Raw genomic sequence first — 9331 nt, forward strand, 5'->3', positions numbered from 1 at the left:
CACACACACACACACACTAATTCACACACACACACGAACAAACACACACGAACACACACACACACACGCACGAACACACACACGAACACACACACACGAACACACACACACACACACGAACACACACACACACACATACACACACTGTAACGCATACACACGCACCATCAAAGAGACAGACTGGCGTACGCATACACACATTGTGGTTCTTCTCGCGAAAGTAGTGCTCAATTTTCGCTCTCATCTTTTCATTTGTGTGTGTTCCAAATTCTGCTCGTCTTCACTCCCCGCACATATGTGCAGACACTCATTGTAAGTTTAATTAAATAGTGATTAGTCTTATCTGATTTCAACAACACTATCTGGATTGCCGCAATATACATGAACTCAATTAACATTTATCTGAAATCTTAATGAGTCTCAGATGCTGTGCTAGGGGCTCTCGGTACGTGCTCTTAATAACTTCGTTGAAACTTGTACACATGAGCAGGAACGGATATACCATTCAAACCGGAAAGGTACAGGGTGTTGTTGGTACAGCAATAAAGCTTCGATGCTGTAACAAAGAGGGGATATAATCAAACTGGCAACAAAGGATGGTGTGTCCAATACAAAGTCAATGCCCCATAGTGCTAGGAACGAGTTTTTGAATGACAATACTTGTGTCCAGCTTAGACCAATCACATGGATAGACCGACTGACAAAAGCGTGATGAGACACGTCATTAGTACAATGTACAGTGGTATATGAACTTCCTCCGATGAGAGGACGACTCCCTCCCTCCCCCTACCTCCTCCCTCCCCCATCCCTCCTCCCCCTACCACCCTCAAACCCCCAATACTTCCCCTCCCCCAACCAGTTAGGTATATGATGTCCCTTTAGGCCACAAAAAATAATAGGTGTGGTTACGGTAACATAGCCAAAAAAAATAGGGTAGGAAGGTAGGCAATCACTTTTTTTTTTTTTAACTTTTTTTTCTAATGTGTACAAATTAAACCTACTTGACAGGGAAATAAGTGTGCGACTCGGGCGCTTTCGCTTTCATTGCGTTTTCTGCACTCGTTTACTTGGGGTTTTTTGGTATTTTTTTGACAAATGTAATAAAAAGTTATAGGGTCGGCCCAAAAAAATAGGGTAGGTCGGGTTACCGTAACCACACCTATTTTTTTTTTAGGCCTTAGTTGTGAGCCTTATTTAAATGTTCCTGCAATGTATGGACACTTTTAACTTGCCCGAAAGGCACTCTTATATCACCAATGTTACGTCCATAGTATCAGTGTGGCACATAAACAATGATGAAATCAATGCATACATTCTTAATGTTGTTTTAATGTAATCAAAGCTTTCAAGCTAAAAGGGTTTACAGACACGCACGGTCTCACTCAAGCACGCACACATACACGTATATATATATATATATATATATATATATATATATATATATATATATAGATACACATACACACACGCGCGAGCATGTACAGGCATTCACTCACACACACACACTCACACACACACACGCACATACACACACACGCACACACACACGTACACACACACACACATACAAACACACACACACAAACACACATTCACACACATACACACACACACACACACACACACACACACGTACACACATACATACAATCGAAAACAAGACTACACACACACAAAAACGACAAAATGGTAAGGTACTGGAACGTGTTTACTTTAACAAAACAAGACATTCATGAGTACATCGACCCAATGATATTGTTAGTTGATATACTCATCTCAGATAGCGTTGATTGCGTTCAGTCTCAGGCGAGATGGTCAGAGACGTAACAATGACAACATTGGCAGAAATTAGATGCGCCGTAGAAGGATTGAATTGGCAGATAATAACTGCGCTGAAGGCTATAATTATGGTAAATATCTGCCGCGTGTTACAAGAAGAGACAGACGTAGTGTGCGAATGGAGAGGAGGGGGCTAGGTACCGAATCGTCACTTCCCATTTTGCCCCCGCTTTGAAGTGGCCGACTATGCAGTGGTAACTGGTACACAGTGCCATATTGCCACAAGTAGTGTCATGCTATTATGCATTAGCGATTGCAATTCACTGACAAAACAAATCCTTACTCCTCTCTTCTACAATTACTGTAACTATGTCGCCGCTAGTAGTGTCCTGCTATTATTCGATAGCCATTGCAATCTACTGACAAATAACCCTTAATCCTCTCTACTATGATTACTGTCGTAGCTTTTCAGCTTTACATTGCTATATTAGAGTTACTCCCTTTCTTCTTTCTTTTGTTTGCGTTAAAGAAAGCCCAAGAATGAAAAGAGCACTGTAAGCGTCGGTTACGCTTTATTCGGCCGAGAGCGTATTTAGACATGTCCTTATCAGATCGTATCCAATTTAGCTAGCTCTATTGGGCCTAAAGCTACGGATTTAAAACAACCCGCTTCACTGGCTCTTGCATCATCGTGAAGACCGGCTCTTACATAATGGTCAGCGTTCATGTCCTGTCCATGCCACGTATATTTCGCAAGGTTCGGGTAGATGGTGTACACAGTTGTTTGAGCTCGAAGTATGCAAAGTTTCCCCAAAAATTCTCGATCATTTGAGTCTTTCCTGGAAAGAGGAGTAGAAGCGTTGTATCAGGAGACATGAAACTGTGGAAAGGTAAATATTATCTTATTATTCTATTATGCCCCTTGCATCTTTACTAACGGTCTGTTATTTATGAAGGAGCCAAGTAATGGTGGACAGTAATATACATATATTTTAACTCTATAATGAACAAGGAACCCAATACAAAATAGGAATTGTTCCAACGAACAATAAAAACAAGTCGCGTAAGGCGTTCTGTCTTTCTCCCTACGTGTTGGGAGTATAGGGAGCAGTAAAAGGAAAGTAGAGAGAGAGAGAGAGAGAGAGAGAGAGAGAGAGAGAGAGAGAGAGAGAGAGAGAGAGAGAGAGAGAGAGAGAGAGATTCCCACATGCAATAGATAGCTAATCAGGGGCGGACGAGGGGGTGCACAGGGTGCACGTGCACTCCCCCTCCAGCAAAAAAAATTAAAAAATGTGGAAAGCTGATTCTATGACCATTTATAAGTTCAAATGGCACCAGATGGCACCATTTTGCTTCTTTGAGCCAAACTTTTTCTTCCGGGGGGGCATGCCCCCGGACCCCCCTAGCAAATTCGGGCGCTTCGCGCCCATCACATTCACTTTCGATTCAAAGTGCACCCCCCCCCCCCCCCTTACAAAGCAACTGATCCGCCCCTGGTTAAGACAAGAATATAGACAGGACTGGTAAAGGTTACAACCGTTATCAGCCGCGATCACGGACATTGTTTCTGCGTATTTCTTGCTAGGTACACTCAACATTTCATGCAATTTTCTGACGTGCTTATTAGAGCGCGACTATCAACACGGCATTAATATTGCATCAGTAGGTCTACAGTACACACCCAAAACATATTAAAGTTACATACCTTCCCGTGCAAACCGGCTTGTGAAAGATGATTCTTCCAACGAGGCTTTTCCTTTTCCGTTTCCCTTTCCGCAATGTAATACACAAATGAGAAAATACTGAATTGCTCGGTTTCTTTCTTTTCTTTTCCTTTTTTGCTTAATTCATTTTGAAAATTGAGATAAGTGTCAGCTACAAAATGAAATAATTTCAGCAAAAAAAATCACATTTTACACAGGAAGAAGCCGGGCTGCAGGTTTTGTTTTTGTACATGTGTCTTAAGGGGAGAGGTGGCACGAAAAATGAAATCTGAATATTTGTAAGTTTTCTTTGAAGTTTAGAAGGTACTTTATAGAAAGAAAGCATAACAAGTCGCGTAAGGCGAAATTACTACATTTAGTCAAGCTGTGGAACTCACAGAATGAAACTGAACGCACTGCATTTTTTCACAATGACCGTAGTCCGCAGCTTGTGCAAAACGGAGTGAAACTGACGAGCTTGTTTAGCGCGGTAGTGGTTTCTCTGTGCTGCATAGCACGCTTTTCTGTGCCTCTCTTCGTTTTAACTTTCTGAGCGTGTTTTTAATCCAAACATATCATATCTATATGTTTTTGGAATCAGGAACAGACAAGGAATAAGATAAAATAGTTTTTACATCGATTTTGGAAATGTAATTTTGATCATAATTTTTATATTTTTAATTTTCAGAGATTGTTTTTAATCCAAATATAACATATTTATATGTTTTTGGAATCAGGAAATGATGTAGAATAAGATGAACGTAAATTTGGATCGTTTTATATAAAAAAACATTATTACAATTTTCAGATTTTTTAATGACCAAATTTATTAATTAATTTTTAAGCCACCAAGCTGAAATGCAATACCGAAGTCCGGCCTGCCTTCGTCGAAGATTGATTTACAAAAATTTCAATCAATTTGATTGAAAAATGAGGGTGTGACAGTGCCGCCTCAACTTTTACAAAAGGCCGGATATGACGTCATCAAGGACATTTATCGAAAAAATGAAAAAAGGTTTGGGGATATCCTACCCAGGAACTCTCGTGTAACATTTCATAAAGATCGGTCCAGTAGTTCAGTCTGAATCGCTCTACACACACACACAGACACACACACACAGACAGACAGACACACATACACCACGACCCTCGTCTCGATTCCCCCCTCTATGTTAAAACATTTAGTCAAAACTTGACTAAATGTAAACAAGTCGCGTAAGGCGAAAATACAACATTTAGTCAAGTAGCTGTCGAACTCACAGAATGAAACTGAACGCAATGCAACGCAGCAAGACCGTATACTCGTAGCATCGTCAGTCCACCGCGCACGGCAAAGGCAGTGAAATTGACAAGAAGAGCGGGGTAGTACTTGCGCTGAGAAGGATAGCACGTTTTTCTGTACCACTCTTCGTTTTAACTTTCTGAGCGTGTTTTTAATCCAAACATATCATATCTATATGTTTTTGGAATCAGGAACCGACAAGGAATAAGATGAAAGTGTTTTTAAATTGATTTGGACAATTTAATTTTGATAATAATTATTATATTTTTAATTTTCAGAGCTTGTTTTTAATCCAAATATAACACATGTATATGTTTTTGGAATCAGAAAATGATAGGGAATAAGATGAACGTAAATTTGGATCGTTTGATAAAAAAAATATTTTTTTTACAATTTTCAGATTTTTAATGACCAAAGTCATTAATTAATTTTTAAGCCACCAAGCTGAAATGCAATACCGAAGTCCGGGCTTCGTCGAACATTACTTGACCAAAATTTCAATCAATTTGGTTGAAAAATGAGAGCGTGACAGTGCCGCCTCAACTTTCACAAAAAGCCGGATATGACGTCATAAAAGACATTTATCGAAAAAATGAAAAAACCGTCTGGGGATTTCATATCCAGGAACTCGCATGTCAAATTTCATAAAGATCGGTCCAGTAGTTTAGTCTGAATTGCTCTACACACACACACAGACACACAGACACACATACACCACGACCCTCGTCTCGATTCCCCCCTCTACGTTAAAACATTTAGTCAAAACTTGACTAAATGTAAAAAGGCACCTGCATGCCCAGTTTTTGACCAAGCAAGTAATATTTTCATAAAAAAATACCAATTTCTTCAAAAAAATACGAAAATTACACCCCATGCCCCATGAAATTCAAAAGACAATTTTGAAGCTGGAGGTTTCAAATGCAGTGAAAATTACTCCCAGATATCAGTTTCAGACTTATACAGAGACATTTTGACTAAATTAGCCCAGTTAGAATTCAGCAGCATATATTGAGAGATATACATTTTTGCCCAAAAAATACCCAATCAGGCTTATTATATTCTCTAAAAAAAATTGTGATGCGTTTTACAAAAACATCTTACTCCTGTAAAAGACATTATAACTCTACCACAAGTAGTTCTGAAGAAATATCATTTCCCGCGTTGATACCGTCCTTGAAAACCCATATTCAGAGAAAATTGCATTTGAAAGTTTGTGAAGTGTTTTTCTGCACATTATGAAGACACATTGCTGAAAAAAGAGTCTGGGTGTGTTCATGTATTGTTCCGAGTCTTCTTCAAATGATGTTAGTACTTATTCCCCTCCATCCCCCATCAGTCCAGCACCGTACACCTCCCCCTCCTGGTCTTCTTGCTGCTCCAGCTGACGTTGACGACCAGCACATCTTGCCCTACGAGCTGCTGCAGCGGCCACATCTGTTGCTCTCTCCGCCTTCTGGACCCTCACCTTGTCTTTTTTGACCAAAGCAGACTGAGTAAGCTCAGTAATTGGCAAGCTCATGTGGTCCATGACCTGTGCCAGTGCAAAGTTGCCTCTGTTGAACTTTGCAACAGCCTCAGCGGTGGCTGCTTCCACCCGGTCTTTCGCAGCAAAGACTTCTTTGGGGCAGTGCCCCCACATGACATTGTGGAGAGACTCATTACTGTTTTGAGTCTTGCCATGAGCCGCGCGCTTGAGAAGAATGGGATTTGTCATTCTCCTGTAGATGGGCAGAACAGCATGTGATACTTCCCTGGACAAGGCGGTGCCGGTGTGCCCTGCGTGTGGAGGTGGTGGTTGCCCTTCTGCCCTGGCTCTTTGAAAAAAGCACCATGAGGCTGGCCCGGCTGGATACATCTGTCGTGGTGAGGGTCCTCGTCCGTTGAAGTCACAGGGAAGAAAGTGGCCCAGATCGCCTGCTCCATTGCTCGCTGATCTTCAAGGCTGTTGAGGATCGCGCTACGGAAGTACTTTTGCAAGCGTTGACACTGTTCCTTGGTTAGTCGCCCCTCCCCTCTTCCACCAAGCCTTCCATCCTTTGATGCCTTGCGGAGAGCTGTGCCCATTCTCTTAGGGAGGTGGTTGGTACATTCCAGCTTGGTGATGGGACGTGTGGGACCGTAGGGCTGAGCTGCAGCCAGAACATTGAACGCTGTGGAATCTCCGTTCGACAGCATAGTTCTGTACCTGAGGTTGTGACGCTCAACAGACCATCAGCATAGAAAAATTCAATACACTCAGTGTAAAGTACTGGTTGGGGAACTACTGTCTTGAAAAAAAAAATATGAAAACGACTGGGGTTCATGGGCCAACAAGGTCCTGGTGAGATACAGACGCAGACCCACGAATGAAAATGATTTTGGACATTACTTTAGTGAAGAGTATCAGGAGGCCTCTCCTAGCAGAAAATACATGTATTATTATTACTGGAAAGTGTGCCAATTCACATTGACTTGTGTACTACATCTGTATAACGTGATCTTTTCATAGAGGGTGAACATTTAACTTGTACTTGTTGGAATATATACACTGAGCCCAAAAAGTTAAGGATATTTTTTCAGTGGTATACCCCAGATGTTAAACAGCAGTTTTTGGGTCAGAAATTAACGTGTATTTTAAGATCTGTCTTTCTTCTGCTCAAAAATGCCTTTCAGGAATCTGAGCAATATTTGGGCATGACGTCATATGTTCGTGACCATGCCTACCGTCAAAAATGGCGTTTTTTGAGGGCATGATTCACCATCAACAGTCAAAAGGCGACTTAAACTGAACGATATTTTGCTTTTTTTACACCAAAATGTCATACAAAGTTCGTTAAAATCCGTCGCGCAGTCAGGCTAATCTAGCGTGTAAAGGAAAGCGACCACTATCCTGAAAAACAGCAACAAATCTAGGGTTTTTGTGGTGCTTTTGCTGGGTAGCTGCAGTTGATATGCAATACATATAAAACTACAAATAGCAGCCTCTCCAAATTACACAGAACGATGACAAAACCCTCATCTGGATTCGCGCTAGTACTTGGAGCAAACAGAACCCGAGAATGGACGTTGTAACGGTTTTCCGTTAACACTTTGCAAACGTTCATAACGTCCTAGAAACAAATGTGACATGCACACAATTCTGTGGACTTTGCAAAGAATGGTGCCATTACATGTGTGCCAAGTTTCAGAAACATTCTTTCGTGGCCTCAAAAGATATAGCCTCATGACTTTGAAGAAATAAAAAGTAAAATCTCACTCCGCTCTGCTGTTCTATTTTTAGACGATGACGTCTGCAAAACTCATATCAAGGTGGCTGAGTGATCAGGACACACACTTTCCACTATCGAGACAATGCTCTAACAGACTCTCAAAAACCTGGCGATGTCCATCTCCACAGCTCCATTTCGCGGCATTCAAACTGTCTGATTCGTCACAGCAAATGCCAGATTGTGTCTCGCCGCTATCAAGACGACGATGAGAAAAACCCAGTGTTGCCTCCATCTGACGTCATATTTTTGGAATTATATGACGTCATGTCTGTATTCTTCTGTTATTTGATTCTTTGTATTCTTTACTTCTTTCTTATACAGCACAGCTGTGTTCAAAACACGCGACACATGTATGTAATGGCACCATTCTTTGCAAAGTATACAAAGTTGCGTGCATGTTACATTTGTTTCTTAGACGTTACAAACGTTTCCAAATTTTTAACGGAAAACCGTTACTACGTCCATTCTTGGGTTCTGTTTGACCTAAGCACTGGAACATAATTATCTAGATGAGGGTTTTTGTCATCGCTCTGTGAAATTTGGAGAGACTGCTATTTGTAGTTTTAGATTTGTTGCATATCAACTGCGGCTACCCAGGAAAAACACCATAAAAACCCTGGATTTTTTGCTGTTTTTCAGGATTGTTGTCGCTTTCCTTTACACGTTGGATCAGCCTAACTGCGCGGCGGATATGAACGAAATGTATATGACTTGTTAGGTAAGTCACCAAATAAACCTTTTGGTGTAAAAATGCAAAATATTATTCACTAATTCAGTTTAAATCACCGTTTCGACGGTGAATCATGCCGTCAAAAAACGCCATTTTTTAGGGTAGGCGTGGTCACGGACATGTGACGTCATACCCAAATATTGCTCAGATTCAAGAAACACATTTTTAAGCAGAAGAAAGATTGATCTTCAAATACACGTATATTTCTGACCCAAACATTGCTGTTTAACATCTGGGGTATACCACTGAAAAAATATTCTTAACTTTTTGGGCTCAGTGTGCATACACACATCTCTCTCCCTCACACACACACACACACACACACACACACACACACACACACACACACACACACACACACACACACACACACACACACACACACACACACACACACACACACACTCACACAGACACACTCACACAAACACACACAGTGACAATGAGTTTGATCCCAACTTGTTTGGGACACTTTTTCTTTTCAATAGAAAAGTTATCAGGTTTCCTTTGAAATTTGCAGATTCAATAAAAAATGTCCCAGCCTTGATCCTTTAGGACATTGTGAACATTTAATGATTGATCAACAAAA

General features: G+C 40.9%; 1 protein-coding gene across 1 annotated transcript in view; it reads left to right on the forward strand.

Annotated features, from left to right (window-relative positions):
* The window catches only part of LOC138959591 (flagellum-associated coiled-coil domain-containing protein 1-like), an 81932-nt gene extending 73226 nt beyond the window's left edge, over positions 1–8706 (forward strand). Inside the window, exon 17 of the transcript XR_011453752.1 lies at positions 8652–8706. The gene's annotated coding sequence lies outside the window, so the exon portion shown is untranslated. The remainder of the gene's footprint in view (positions 1–8651) is intronic.
* The last annotated feature ends 625 nt before the right edge of the window (positions 8707–9331 follow it).

This window comes from Littorina saxatilis, linkage group LG2, assembly GCF_037325665.1.
Source record: "Littorina saxatilis isolate snail1 linkage group LG2, US_GU_Lsax_2.0, whole genome shotgun sequence".
NCBI classification, from domain to species: Eukaryota; Metazoa; Mollusca; class Gastropoda; order Littorinimorpha; family Littorinidae; genus Littorina; species Littorina saxatilis.